Source organism: Oncorhynchus nerka, linkage group LG27, assembly GCF_034236695.1.
Source record: "Oncorhynchus nerka isolate Pitt River linkage group LG27, Oner_Uvic_2.0, whole genome shotgun sequence".
NCBI classification, from domain to species: Eukaryota; Metazoa; Chordata; class Actinopteri; order Salmoniformes; family Salmonidae; genus Oncorhynchus; species Oncorhynchus nerka.
Window position 1 is genome coordinate 78,241,349 of NC_088422.1, and position 15,603 is coordinate 78,256,951.

Sequence of the window (15,603 nt, forward strand, 5' to 3'; positions counted from 1 at the left end):
AAAGTATTGTAGCCGTTTTACAGGGCTGTGTGATGTAAGCAACACGGGGTCCTGAGGAGAGGAGCAGTTCCACCACTGTTCCACCACGGCTCCCAAACACCCATAAACACGTAACCAGATGACAGGTTCAGGAAGTGATTCCAGGGAGTGTTTGGGTGTGAATTTAGGCAGAACTATGCAAATGAGAAAATCCAGTGGAAAGGAAGGAGACAGCTGGATAAACTAGCTAGCTATTATGGCTAAAGATTTCCATTACACAGTTTGGGTAAAGATATCAGATGGAACTCTGTAATCAATGTTAACCCTGTTAAGCTTGGTCACACACAGAAAGCTCTGAAGGCTTGACCTCAAAGGATTCTGCTGCCTCCATGGAGAGAGAGAGGGACTGGGTCTGCTGGGGTCTGTGTGTCTATGTGTGTGTGTGTGTGTGTGTTAGGGGTCTGGGTCCTGCTATCTCTCTGATGGCACCATGATGCTGGGATGCATCTCTACCCTGCCTGGCAGTTGGCACCAGGCGTGGGCTCACACAGCCTGCAGCGTTCTACCCTGCCTGTTCTGCCATTCAGATTTATGACTGTATGATAAATGCAGACCTCATTTCACCATCTGCAACCCTCCCTCAACCCCAACCCTCCCTCCTCCAGTCTGCATTTCCCCTCACTGGAGACTGAGGCCATAATGATGCTGGGAGAAGAGACTGATACCAATCTGATCTGAGGCCTGCTGCCATAGTGCTTCTATAACTCTACATAAGATGACTGCAAACCTGGGCTGCATCTGAAATTACAAACTATTTCCTATACAGCGCAGTGCACTACTTTTGATCAGAGCACTATGAGTCCAGGTCAAAACTAAAGTGTGGATGGATTTGACCTTACTGGCACCATATTCCCTATATAGTGCACTATGTTTTCCCTGTATAATGCCCTCCATTTAACCAGGTCAAACGTAGTGCCGTTTATAGGCCTAGGTTGCCCTTTTGGACACACCCCTGGGCGGGGCCTGTGTACTGTGTATTATTGACTCGTCTAACCTATGGATGAGAAGCTTCAACTAGACTACCACCAAGGTCACTGAAATACTGGAGTCTGCAGCTCAAAACAATAGAATAAAATAACCAATAACCAACAAACATATATTTGCCAGATTCGATCAATGCCTGCGCTTAAGTATTTGGTTCTCCCTAAGTCTCTTAAAAAGCAGTTCCTACAGTCTGCCCGCATGCCCTTTGGAAACAGGGAAGGAGTCTTGTAAACTCAAATTATTTACAAAGGTCAGGAGAAGTAGAACATTGCTTAGATGTGATGCAAAAATCCCCCGATAGAATCTCCAATCAATGTGTTTGCCCAATAATCAGGCTACACTTCATATAGCTAGAAGTCTGGTTTCAATACACAAACAGCAATGTTAACACCTTTAACATCATAACTGGAAAAGTATTCAGTAAATGGATTGAGTGAAGTGAAGAAACAGTCAATATCAGAAGAGTGGATATGTTTGTCTTTTCTGTCCCATTTGTTGGCTGAGGTTTTCCCATGCTCATTTACTTGGTTGTTCCTTTTTCTGAATCATTTACAGCAGTAAAAAACTCAGTCAGGGCTATGCCCTAAATGCCTCACAAAAAATTCAGCCCTTCAAGTGTCAAACCCACATAAAAACCTATGCACAGTTCTTTGTCTCCTCACAAGGAAAGAACACGATGTCCATGTTCTCTACATGATGCAAAAATGTCTGAAACAGGGAAAGGCAGACAGCTAGAGAGAGATCGTTCTTCAGACAGACAGCAATCAGATAAACCCCACATACACAGAGGAGTCAGTTCCATAAGTCACGATGTCCAACCTGACGTTTTCTATCTGTGCAGTTTGCTTGGTAACAAAGGCTTCTACCCCCTGGCCTGGGGGACTAGCTGCTCGCCTCGCAGCCCCCCAGACGCTTACAGACAGATGTCCTTGGTGGAGCAGAACGCAGAGCAGAGAGGAGGCAGGGCAGGCAGGGCTGACGTCACAGATGGCTGTGGGGCTGTGGAGGAGAGGAGAAGGGGGCTCTCTGCCCTCTAAAAGGGCCCAGGATAAAGGCAAGGCAGGGGGCCTCTGCTGATCTCTACCCCCAGCCCAGACCTGGTCTGAGGGCCGAGGGGGCACAGCAGGGGAACTCGCCAGGGGCCAAAACAACCCATATAATAACCTATATACTGTATTCTGAGGGTGTGTGTGCGTGCCTGGGTAGTGCATTAACTTCCTACTTATGCAGCTACCTAAATCCATGCATTTGATTTCATTACTTGACACCCGCACAGCAGACTTTTTTTTTTTGTAACTATATGAGGCAGTCTGTCTCTCCGTTCTATGAACATCTGTGAGCTGTAAGGCCTTTTCTCATTTAAAATGCCTGGTAGTTAAGCAAGGGGAGTCTAAGCTAAATCGCCGATCAGATCTCCAACCTCATCTCAACTCAGTGGACATCCAATATGACTGGGCCAATCTGCTATGTCTCCCCATGTTTCAGCCCTGACCTACTGATGTGGGGGCTGTGTTTGGTAGAGCTAAAGTATAGCTGTGTTATACAGGTTGATTTAAAGGGGCAATCTGCAGTTCAAACAATAACAAAACAGGCACCCAACCACTAGCCCTATATGGCAAGAACAGCTCAAAAAAGAAAAGCGAAATGACAGTCCATCATTACTTTAAGACATGAAGGTCAGTGCAGAGGATAAGTTCATCAGAGATTACCAGCGTCAGAAATTGAAGCTCAAATAAATACTTCACATAGTTCAAGTAACGGACACATCTCAACATCAACTGTTCAGAGGAGACTGCGTGAATCAGGCCTTCATGGTCAATTTTCTTTAAAGAAAACACTACTAAAGGACACCAAGAAACACGAGCATTGGACTTCAGACTGGTGAAAATCTGTCTTTTGGTCTGATGAGTAAAAATGTGAGATTTTTGGTTCCAACCGGCGTGTCTTTGTGAGACGCAGAGTAGGTGAACGGATGATCAACGGATGATCGCCGCATGTGTGGTTGCCACCGTGAAGTATGGAGGAGGAGGTGTGATGGCGTTGGGGTGCTTTGCTGGTGACACTGTCTGTGATTTATTTAGAATTCAAGGCACACTTAACCAGCATGGCTACCACAGCATTCTGCAGCGATACGCCATCCCATCTGATTTGCGCTTAGTGTGACTATCATTTGTTTTCCAACAGGACAATGACCCAACACACCTCCAGGCTGTGTAAGGTCTATTTGACCAAGAAGGAGAGTGATGGAGTGCTGCATCAGATGACCCGGCCTCCACAATCACCCAAACTCAAACCAATTGAAATGGTTTGGGATGAGTTGGACAGCAGAGTGAAGGAAAAACAGCCAACAATTGCTCAGCATATGTGGGAACTCCTTCACGACTGTTGGAAAGCATTCCTGGTGAAGCTGGTTGAGAGAATGCCAAGGGTGGCTACTTTGAAAAATATTAAATATATGTTGATTTGTTTAACACTTTTTTGGTTACTACATGATTCCATATGTGTCATGTCATAGTTTTGATGTCTTCATTATTATTATACAATGTAGAAAATAACAAAGACTTAAGAAAAACCCTTGAAGGAGTAGGTATGTCCAAACTTTTGACTGGTACTGTATATTCTTCAAAAATCGATGTGCATTCAGAATGTATTCATACCCCTTGACTTATTCCACATTTTGTTTTGTTACAGCCTGAAGTCAAAATGGATTAAATAGATGTTTTTCTTACCCATCTACACACAACACCCCATAATTGTTGTTGGCTGGCCCTCGCTTCATATTCGTCACCTAACCCACTGGCTCCAGGTCATCTATAATTATTTGCTAAGTAAAGCCCTGCCTTATCTCAGCTCACTGGTCACCATAGCAGCACCCACGCGTAGCACGCACTCCAGCAGGTATATTTCACTGGTCACCCCCCAAAGTAAATTCCTACTATGGCCGCCTTTCCATCTAGTTCTCTGGTGCCAATGACTGGAACGAACTGCAAAAATCACTGAAGCTGGAGACTCATATCTCTCTCAATAACTTTAAGCACCAGCTATCAGAGCAGCTCACGGATCACTGTACCTGTACATAGCCCATCAGTAAATAGCCCATCCAACTACCTCATCCCCATACTGTTATTTATTTATTTTGCTCCCTTGCACCACAGTATCTCTACTTGCACATTCATCTTCTGCACATCTATCACTCGAGTGTTTAATTGCTATATTGTAATTATTTCGCCACTATAGCCTATTTATTGCCTTACCTCCCTTATCCTACCTAATTTGCGCACACTGTATATAGACTTTTTTTTACTGTATTATTGACTGTATGTTTGTTTATTCCATGTGTAACTCTGTGTTGTTGCTTGTCTCGCACTGCTTTGCTATATCTTGGCCAGGTCGCAGTTGTAAATGAGAACTTGTTCTCAACTAGCCTACCTGGTTAAATAAAGGTGAAAAAAAATGACTAAGTGAAAACATGCTTTCAGAAATGTTTGCAAATTTATTGACAATGAAATACAGAAATATCTCATTCGTATAGAGTAATTATTCACACCTCTTTGCTATGACACTCCAAATTGAGCTCAGGTTCATCCGATTTCCTTTGATCATCTTTGAAGTGTCACTACAACATGACTGGAGTCTATCTGTGGCCATTTCAATTGTTTGGCCATGGTTTAGAAAGAAACACACCTGTCTATATAAGGTCCGACAGCTGACAGTGCATGTCAGTGCAGAAACTATACCATGAAGTCCAAGGAACTGTCCTTAGATCTCTGAGATAGAATTGTGATGAGGCATACATCTGGGGAAAAAATATGGAACTACCCAGACTTTGCCTAGAGCTGTCCCTCCGACCAAACTGAGCAACTGGGCAGGAAGAACCTTGGTCATGGAGTCTCTACAGCACATTATGGGAGAGACAGAAGCCACTCCTGAGAAAAAGGCACATGACAGCACACCTGGAGTTTGCGAAAAGGCATGTGAAAGGCAAAATATGCTGTGGTCTGATAAGACAAAAATGTAACTCTTTGGCCTGAATACAAAAAGATACTTTTGGATAAAACCAGGCGCAGCTCATGACCCGCCGAACGCCATCCCTACCGTGAAACATGGTGGTGGCAGCATCATGCTATGGGGATGCCTTTCAGCGGCAGGGACTGGGAGACTGGTAAGGATAGAGGAAACAATGAATGGAGTCAAATACAGGTAAATCCTTGATGAGAACCTGCTTCAGAGTGCAAACAACCTTAGACTGGGGTGAAGATTTACATTCCAACACGACAATGACCCCAAGCATACAGCCAAAACAACACTGGAATGGCTTCAGAACAAGAATTTGAAAGTCCTTCAGTGTCCCAGCCGAAGCCCAGACTTGAATCCCATTGAAAATATGTGGAAAGACTTGAAGATTGCTGTTCACTGCCACTCCCCATCTAACTTAACAGAGCTTGAGAAAATCTTAAAGGAAGAATGGGAGAGAATCCCCAAATCCAGATGTGAAAAGCTGATAGACATACCCAAGACTGTATTTGACGCCGAAGGCGCTTCTACAAAGTATTGGCTCAGGGGTGTGAATACTGATGTAAATGAGATATTTCTGGAAAATATGTTTTCACTTTGTCATTATAGGGTATTGTGTGTAGATGGGTGAGAAAAAAAAAGGTATTCAATTTTGAATTCAGGCTGTAACACAACAAAATGTGGAATAAGTCAAGGGTATGAATACTTTCTGAAGGCACTGTATATAATCTATTTAAAAGTCAAAAATTGATGTAGCAATCTCAGATTGCCCCTTTAACTGAACTGGATTTGGATACAAATGATCCCAAATAGATTAAGGAAAGAAAATAAATAATAACGTCTTTCAATTTTTGTTTTTACAAATGTTTTATGCACCACAATATGTATTTATTCTGAGTAAACACACATACTGTAGGTAGGTATGAGTCACTGCATTAACCAAGGATTATACATAGACATGCTTATCTCGATGAATACATTCATGTACAGTGATTAATACCACATTGAGGAATGTCAGTCGTGTCTTTCTTCAACATAAAATCGAGAGATGAAGAAAGCATCTGTTTGCTGCCATACTTATTATACGTATACGTTACCTATGGAAATGAACCCTAGTTACAGTCTCAGCATGTTCTATTTTCTCCTGAGCTGGATGGATACGTCACAACTATTTCCAGAGCCAACAACCAATTATTCAGCGCCATGAGCCCTCCCCGGAGCTAAGGTCATTATGTGAGGGCCACTATCATGACCCTACGGTTCGTATTTATTTGCAACTTATTTGCAGAAATTAAACCGTGTATAAAGACTGTTTGTATAAAATTGGTTGTGTATAAAACACACTCCAAAACCCATCCACAGAGATAGTATTTTAATTCCTTAGAATAACATTTGTAGAATATTTTTTAAAGAATAGGAGTTTTTAAACAGAGGAACCCAGAAATCACCGATAAGCATATTCAAGCAGCAGCATTATAAGGAAGCGCCAGGAAAGCGGTGATCATTAAAAATAATGCTTATCTAAGGGAAAATGTCCAACTTGAAATGTTCTTCTTTCACATGGTCTCCCTTTACATGCGACCGTGCTTGTGCTAGCAGTCTTCTCTCTCCCTCTCTCTCTCTCTCTCTCTTTTTAAAGAGATTCGGTGCTCATCACCTTTCTATTGATCACGTATCATTTGCATCTAGGAAAAGATGTGAACTGAGATATTCAAGAGGACGAGGACGATCGTAATGATGTATTCATTTCTAAATCAAAAAAGTGGAAGGTAGATGAGAAGAGAGAGAATCTTCACAGGGAAGCAGAGAGAGAGAGAGAATCTTCACAGGGAAGCAGAGAGAGAGAGAATCTTCACGGGAAAGCAGGGAGAGAGAGAGAATCTTCACAGGGAAGGAGAGAGAGAGAGAATCTTCACAGGGAAGCAGGGGGAGAGAGAGAATCTTCACAGGGAAGCAGGGAGAGAATCTTCACAGGGAAGCAGGGAGAGAGAGAGAATCTTCACGGGGAAGCAGGGAGAGAGAGAGAATCTTCACAGGGAAGCAGGGAGAGAATCTTCACAGGGAAGCAGGGAGAGAGAGAGAATCTTCACAGGGAAGCAGGGAGAGAGAGAGAATCTTCACAGGGAAGCAGGGAGAGAGAGAGAATCTTTGACAGGGAAGCAGGGAGAGAATCTTCACAGGGAAGCAGGGAGAGAGAGAGAATCTTCACAGGGAAGCAGGGAGAGAATCTTCACAGGGAAGCAGGGAGAGAGAGAGAATCTTCACAGGTAAGCAGGGAGAGAGAGAGAATCTTCACAGGGAAGCAGGGAGAGAGAGAGAATCTTCACGGGGAAGCAGGGAGAGAATCTTCACAGGGAAGCAGGGAGAGAATCTTCACGGGGAAGCAGGGAGAGAGAGAGAATCTTCACGGGGAAGCAGGGAGAGAATCTTCACAGGGAAGCAGGGAGAGAGAGAGAATCTTCACGGGGAAGCAGGGAGAGAATCTTCACAGGGAAGCAGGGAGAGAGAGAGAATCTTCACAGGGAAGCAGGGAGAGAGAGAGAATTTTCACAGGGAAGCAGGGAGAGAGAGAGAATCTTCATGGGGAAGCAGGGAGAGAGAGAGAATTTTCACAGGGAAGCAGGGAGAGAGAGAGAATCTTCACGGGGAAGCAGGGGGAGAGAGAGAATCTTCACGGGGAAGCAGGGAGAGAGAGAGAATTTTCACAGGGAAGCAGGGAGAGAGAGAGAATCTTCACGGGGAAGCAGGGAGAGAGAGAGAATCTTCACAGGGAAGCAGGGAGAGAGAGAGAATCTTCACAGGGAAGCAGGTAGAGAGAGAGAATATTCACGGGGAAGCAGGGAGAGAATCTTCACAGGGAAGCAGGGAGAGAGAGAGAATCTTCACGGGGAAGCAGGGAGAGAGAGAGAATCTTCACGGGGAAGCAGGGAGAGAATCTTCACAGGGAAGCAGGGAGAGAGAGAGAATCTTCACGGGGAAGCAGGGAGAGAATCTTCACGGGGAAGCAGGGAGAGAGAGAGAATTTTCACAGGGAAGCAGGGAGAGAGAGAGAATCTTCACGGGGAAGCAGGGAGAGAGAGAGAATCTTCACAGGGAAGCAGGGAGAGAGAGAGAATCTTCACGGGGAAGCAGGTAGAGAGAGAGAATCTTCACAGGGAAGCAGGGAGAGAATCTTCACAGGGAAGCAGGGAGAGAGAGAGAATCTTCACGGGGAAGCAGGGAGAGAGAAAGAATCTTCACGGGGAAGCAGGGAGAGAATCTTCACAGGGAAGCAGGGAGAGAGAGAGAATCTTCACGGGGAAGCAGGGAGAGAGAGAGAATCTTCACGGGGAAGCAGGGAGAGAATCTTCACGGGGAAGCAGGGAGAGAGAGAGAATCTTCACAGGGAAGCAGAGAGAGAGAGAGAGAATCTTCACAGGGAAGCAGGGAGAGAGAGAGAATCTTCACGGGGAAGCAGGGAGAGAGAGAGAATCTTCCCAGGGAAGCAGGGAGAGAGAGAGAGAATATTCACGGGGAAGCAGGGAGAGAGAGAGAGAATCTTCACGGGGAAGCAGGGAGAGAGAGAGAATCTTCACAGGGAAGCAGGGAGAGAATCTTCACAGGAAAGCAGGGAGAGAGAGAGAATCTTCACAGGGAAGCAGGGAGAGAGAGAGAATCTTCACAGGGAAGCAGGGAGAGAGAGAGAATCTTCACAGGGAAGCAGAGAGAGAGAGAGAATCTTCACAGGGAAGCAGGGAGAGAGAGCGAATCTTCACAGGGAAGCAGGGAGAGAGAGAGAATCTTCACAGGGAAGCAGAGAGAGAGAGAATCTTCACGGGGAAGCAGGGAGAGAGAGAGAATCTTCACGGGGAAGCAGGGAGAGAGAATCTTCACAGGGAAGCAGAGAGAGAGAGAATCTTCACAGGGAAGCAGAGAGAGAGAGAATCTTCACAGGGAAGCAGGGAGAGAGAGAGAATCTTCACATGGAAGCAGGGAGAGAGAGAGAATCTTCACAGGGAAGCAGGGAGAGAGAGAGAATCTTCACAGGGAAGCAGAGAGAGAGAGAGAATCTTCACAGGGAAGCAGGGAGAGAGAGAGAATCTTCACGGGGAAGCAGGGAGAGAGAGAGAATCTTCACAGGGAAGCAGAGAGAGAGAGAATCTTCACAGGGAAGCAGAGAGAGAGAGAATCTTCATAGGGAAGCAGGGAGAGAGAGAGAATCTTCACAGGGAAGCAGGGAGAGAGAGAGAATCTTCACAGGGAAGCAGAGAGAGAGAGAATCTTCACAGGGAAGCAGGGAGAGAGAGAGAAGGCAGGCATGCAGCGGAGGGGAGAGGAGACTGCAGGGCTCTGAGGCTGGGCTCCTCTTTCACACTAGCCTCCAGGCACGTGGTGTGCAAGTCCTGCTAATTACCAAGGTGAATCATGCTGCCGCTCTCTAATTAGCCAACATGACAATCTAATGGAAACATGCGGGCAGAGCTGGCACACTTAGAGAATCAACTCACAAAGAAAGACCCCTCTCTTTTACACTACCCTCCTCTTCCTTCCCCTGTGAAGTTCTATACAAATTACATTTCTCAAATAAAAAGGGGACAGGCTGGTTGAGCTATTGTTCTCCAGTGCAGGTACAGTTTATAAAGGAAAGAGGTTAAGAGAATATGAGGTAGTCTGGCTGGTCAGGATTTAGCTCTTCTCTCCTCTGTGTGTGTGGTGTTTGTTCCCTAATTGAAACGTGTCCTCAAATCTGCCTCCTCTCCTCTCCCTGTTATCCCGGGAACGGAGGGAGGCTGGCTGGCACCCCGCCACGAGCGTAGCTCAGCATACCCAATTCCCCTGTCGCTGGAGTCCCAAGGAGTGCTACAGCGCACAAAGAAAAAGTGGTCCTACAGGCTTCTTTTGCAAGAGAAGACGAGCCACAATCTCCCTCTGAGGCAAATCTCCTTTTTTGTTGTTTTCCTTCTCATTACAGGACTTTGTAATATTACAAAACACACAGGAACACCAAAGGTATTTTTAAAAGCCTGGTGATTTTTTTTCTTTATAATATGTCTTGAGGAAAAAAAGAAAGGGAAAAAAAGTGAAAGAAGTTGAAACTCCAGACAACAAAGCAACAAATAAAACAAAAAATAGTGCTAGTGTGGACTAGGCTGTGCATGTTGAGGAGTTCATCAAAACAGATCTTCATTCTGAAATAATTAAATGAACAATTAAATAGCCCCACTTTGATCTTTCAAACAACACTGATGAAACACTTCAACCATGGGAAATATTTGAGAAGACGTGTGGATATCTGATATTTGCATGTATCTACATACACATTTGTAATAACCACTAAGAGGTTAGAGGTACTTAACCTCACTGTTTTTCCTGTAGTAGAACACAATCTTCCATGTACAGAGACTCTCAAAGAGCATATTTTAAAAGCCAAACGTAAAAGTTCAATGAAACGGAGAGATTTACTGCCATGTGTTGGTCCTTACAGTATATCACCAAATGTCAGCGCTCTGTTAACTAGCCCAAACTGGCTTCATAATCATAGTGATTATTCTGACAGGCTTTAGCCCTGAGCATGCCTAACAGCGAGCGCTCTACAATGGGTACGATGACGGGTTCTGTGGGGCCACGTGATGAGAGGCCGTGGACCACAGATAAAACAGACACAAAAGCACTAATAAACGCATGGCACTGTAGCCTTGTCCTCTGACAATAGAGGAGAAATAGCGCTGCATGACGGGGCCTGTTGCACAAGTGCCTTTACAGGCTAAATGTGACCTGGTCATCTGTGGGGGATGCTGGGAAATCATGAACATGTGTCTTAGAGCCAATGATGTCTTGGAGCACATTGGTTACATCCAGAGGTTATAATTAAAATAAGTTGGCTAAATCTACAATATCTCTTGGTGGAGGTGGGAAGAGAAAAATGTAAAAATGTTGACCAGTGTTTCTATGTCATGTTGATGCTACTGACTCCAAGTCAATCCAGTAATACACTATGTGGATGTATGTATATGTTTATGCATCTGGCTAGGACATACTGTACATATAGCGCCTCTTGCTTTTAATTGGTGCCATACAAGGTTGAGAGTTGAGCGAGGGCAGAATTCATTGCTGCGTGGATCAAGACATTTCATGATCAATCCTGGTGTGCAAACGAGGCAAGAAAAAACTCCCTCTGAACGCCTTAGGAGGAAAAATATTTGAGGAAAATTATTCTAACAAAAAGCTGAGAGATTCCCATTGGACAGCTCTCAGTTTCACACGGGTCTGGAATCACTCTGAGGTAAAGTGGAGCAACGCTGCAAGGACACAGATCCGACTGGCTGGATGAGAAGAGAGAGGAAGGGAAGACAGGGGCTCCCACATCTCACCCCCCCACCCCAACACCCCCCCCCCCCCCATCCCCCTCTGGCCTGGAACGGCCCTGCTCGTGATGCTGATATGGGGATGTCATTCAGAGCAACCAAGAGCTGTCTTACCAACAGTCTCACTGACAGTCCTTATAGTCAAAGACATAAACTGTATAGTGATATGCCTCTAAATACTCTAGCTATGTTCAATTCTTGTGGAGGATCATCTTTATGTAAAACTCCAGTCTTGGATAGCAGCTGGGCGTGCAGGCTTTCATTCCAGCCCTGCAGTAACACACCTGCTTAGCTAATCATGTCCAGACTGAAGACCATGATTAGTTTATTATATAAAATCAGGTGCGTTTGAGGAAGGAACAAAAGACAGGCTTCTGTGTCCAACTGTCCATCGCCTGATATTCCTCTGCATCAACATGTCACCTGATGATGCCAAAGTTCACCTCTTTCAATTCCTATTTTGCCAGGAAGTTTATCATAGCTGTGATAAGTCTGTTACCCATTTTACAACCATTTAAATTATCTATATGTTTCTTTTAGTGGGAAACCTGAAGCAAAAAGCTTGCACTCAGCCTTGGCATTGCATGTGGCGTATAAAATATAATTGGGCTTTTCCAATAACACATTTACCATTCATTATTTATGGTTTTCGACAAATTAGATTCTGAAGCCATGGCCCGAAACATCAATGACCCGCATTTCTTAGCTGGTTTGATCAAGAATGTAATTAGGAGGATAAGGGCCATCATCAAAATAAAAGCCTGTCCTTACAAAGGCAACAAATTCTAGGGAAACCATTTATCCCAATCAGCTGACAGACGTTTGACCGACTCCTCCCAACCAATCATAGGCTAAAAGCCAGAACCATCCCACTGGGAACAAACTGGTTGAATAAACGTTGTTTCAACGTTATTTGTCAACGTATTGTGATGTGGAATCTATGTGGGAAAAGAAATACATTTAATTTGAAAAACGTCATCAACTCTTATTTTGAGGGTAACATTTCAAACACAGGATTATGTCATCATGGTAACCAAATTGCAACATAGACAAACCTTGTATAAAATATGTAGAATTTGTACCTTTAAAACTACGTCAGATCTTCAACGTTATATCCACTTTCAGACAAAAAACTATAGGCTGGGCAGCACCTCCTACTGGATAATTGATCTATCTACAGGTACCCTTTGGTCTCCCTTCCAGGGTTTTAACTGAGCCCAGCCCTGATAAACTTTGATATTTGTCACTGACTTTTACCAATGTGATATCATGAGAACGATTGTTGAGAGATCTCCACTTAAAAACAAAACAGATTCACTGTTGCTATCGAAGTCATTCCAAAGGGCAGGTTTAACAGAGCAAAATAAACGTGACCAAATCAGTTAAAGAATAGGACTAAATCAAATCAAACTTTATTTAAAGTGCATTTAAAGTTTGATTTGATTTAGTCCTTTTCTTTCACTTAGATTTTTGGTTGAGATGGAGATGTAAATCCAACATATCAATTATTAATTGGTTGTCACGGCTCCCGTCGTAATGAGGATCGGACCAAAACGCAGTGTGGTAAGTGTTCATGATTATTAACCAAAAAGCCAGACTACATCAGCGGCACAGAGAAGAAACTATCCAACAGAAGATAAATCTCCTTCAAATGTTATTATGTGATTGCATTGACAAGCAAACACATTTCAATATCACTTCTGAAATACAATACATTTAGCCTATTAACTTGTTGACAAGTTAACAAATGATACAGTATGCTGAATTCCCATCTCCAAAAAAAAACAAAACAAGTTAAAGAATGGGATTAAGCCGGTGGATCAGATGAAACTATCCAAGCAGTAGATACATCTCCTTCAAATGTTGATGTTGTTTGCGTTGTCAACCAACCACAACTCAAAATTACTGTTGTAATACTGTTGTAATAGCCTAAATATATTTAAATATCTTACAAGCTAATGTAACATTAAACCTTAAAATGAGTAACACATCCATGGCCTCATTGAGGTTACTGTAACTAAAAATGTCTTCTTATGTATTCATAAAAATAATGCATAGGTCGCTGCAGGTTTGTGGAGATTTTTACAATTGCTTTAATAATGTCGAAGAGTATTGATCACTTGCACCATATATTTTTTTATGTAATTTCAATTGCAGCCCAGGTTGTTTGGTTCTGCACAGTGATAACACATTAATCGGTTGTATTAATACAAAACAAAATATCTGACATTGTATTCCCTTTTAAACTTAGTTGTGCTTTTAAATGGTTGAACAGTGATACTGTACTTTGGGTGACAACTAAAAATAAGACATTGTTTTTCCATTGGAATTTGGTTGTGCTTTTAGATGGTTGAAAGCAGAGTGATACCACATTGGAAAATCAATTAACTTTTGGCTGTCTTTTTGACAGGGTGAATATATGTTGTAATCTCATTGATCAACATCTCGACCAAATATTACCAAGTTATCCACGTTGAAATGACGTGATGTGCCCAGTGGGATGTCAGGTCCTGGGGATGATGAGTTTAAACCAGAGAGTCTTCCTCTCTCCTCTCCCTGCCTCCAGATGGAGTTCTGATGATGAATCTATGGCCGCAGTGTGTCTGTGTGTCTGACACTGTGATGTATGTAGGCCTGGTCCACTCTCCCCCCCACCCCTCTCTCACTGCCTCACCTCCTGCCTCAGTGGGATTTCAGACAGAGCACACAGACCAGACTAAAAAATAAAGAAATGAGGAATACTCGTTTTGGCCATTGATTTTCACTGGGGGCATTTCTAAAATAGCCCATCTGACCTTTTGGGGCGAATGTTTCTGAATGGAGGAAACAGGGGCGCTACACACGTTTGGCCTTATGCCTTTTGCTATCTGCCTGGGCGGTACTGAAGGCTGACGGGGAAGGGGATGGATTAGGTTGAGGTGGAAAATGGAGAGGTCTGATAGAGGCCACATGGGGCCAAGGCTGCCATCACACTACCAGAGTAGTGTGTCTCTATCATCCCACTCTGACTGGGTGTAATTCACCTGTAAGCACCTCAATAAAGTTCCCCAACACCTCCCTGCTCCCTCCCCATATACCACACCTGCCTTTACAAACAAATCAGCGCCAACTCAATTTCAAACACATTTCTTGGAACAAGTATATAACTGTCATAGAAAATTATTTTCGGAAAGAGGGTTGGCAGGATTGTCCACCCGTCCATCAGTCACCTGGAAGAGCAGCTCAGCCTCATTATCCTGATGAAATGTGTGCAGATGTGCTGAACAAGGAGCCGGCACCGACAGACTCCCTCTGCGGTAACCGTGGTGACACAAACAGCTAGCTCTGTCCCCTTGAGCCAGTCAGGTGATGAAAACCAGAGAGGCACAGGACTGAGAAACGACGGCCATTAAGCAAAAAAAAAGAGAGAAGGGGGGATGAAAAAACGTAGAAAAAAAATTCCCCCTGTAGTGGTGTCATCCCTGACTGTCGCACTGAACATTACATAAAGTAACAATTTCACCCCCCAACCCCCCTCCCTCTGCTCCTTCTGAAATTCTAAAATGAAAATGAGAATGTGCGCGTGCCACGTTTCTTTCTCAGAAGATAATCTGGCTCCATCCAGATGATGAGCGGCCTGCCACTTAACGGGGAGGAGATCCACTTTGATCACACAACCCTGGGGAGAACCTATCGCAGCACAGCCTATTACACTGCCTCATTTGCATATGCAGCTAGGGCTTATGGGGAGGCTGAGATCTAGTCTCAAGGTTCTAAACGAATGAACAGAGCCAATGAAAGGCATCCCTTCACCACACACTGGTGTGGTGGTAGTGTAAGATCTCTTTACAGAGAGCAGAGTGGAGAGGAGAGAAGATCCCCATTCTAATGTCCATAGCATACCACTTGGAATGCATGTCCAATACATTGCTTCATACTAAGTGGTACACTAGTATGGACACAATTGAAATGGGGCTAAGCAGCTCTATGTTGCTAGAGATCTATCATGGTCTACAGTGCCTTCAGAAAGTATTCACACTCCTTAACTTTTTCCACGTTCTGTTGTGTTACATCGTAAATTTAAAATGTATTAAATTGAGATTTATTTGGTTATTGGCCTACCCACGATAGCCCATAATGTGAAAGTGTAATTATGCTTTTAGAATATAATTTTTTACACATGAAAAGCTGAAATGTCTTGAGTCAATAAGTATTCAACCCCTTCGTTATGGTAAGCCTAAAT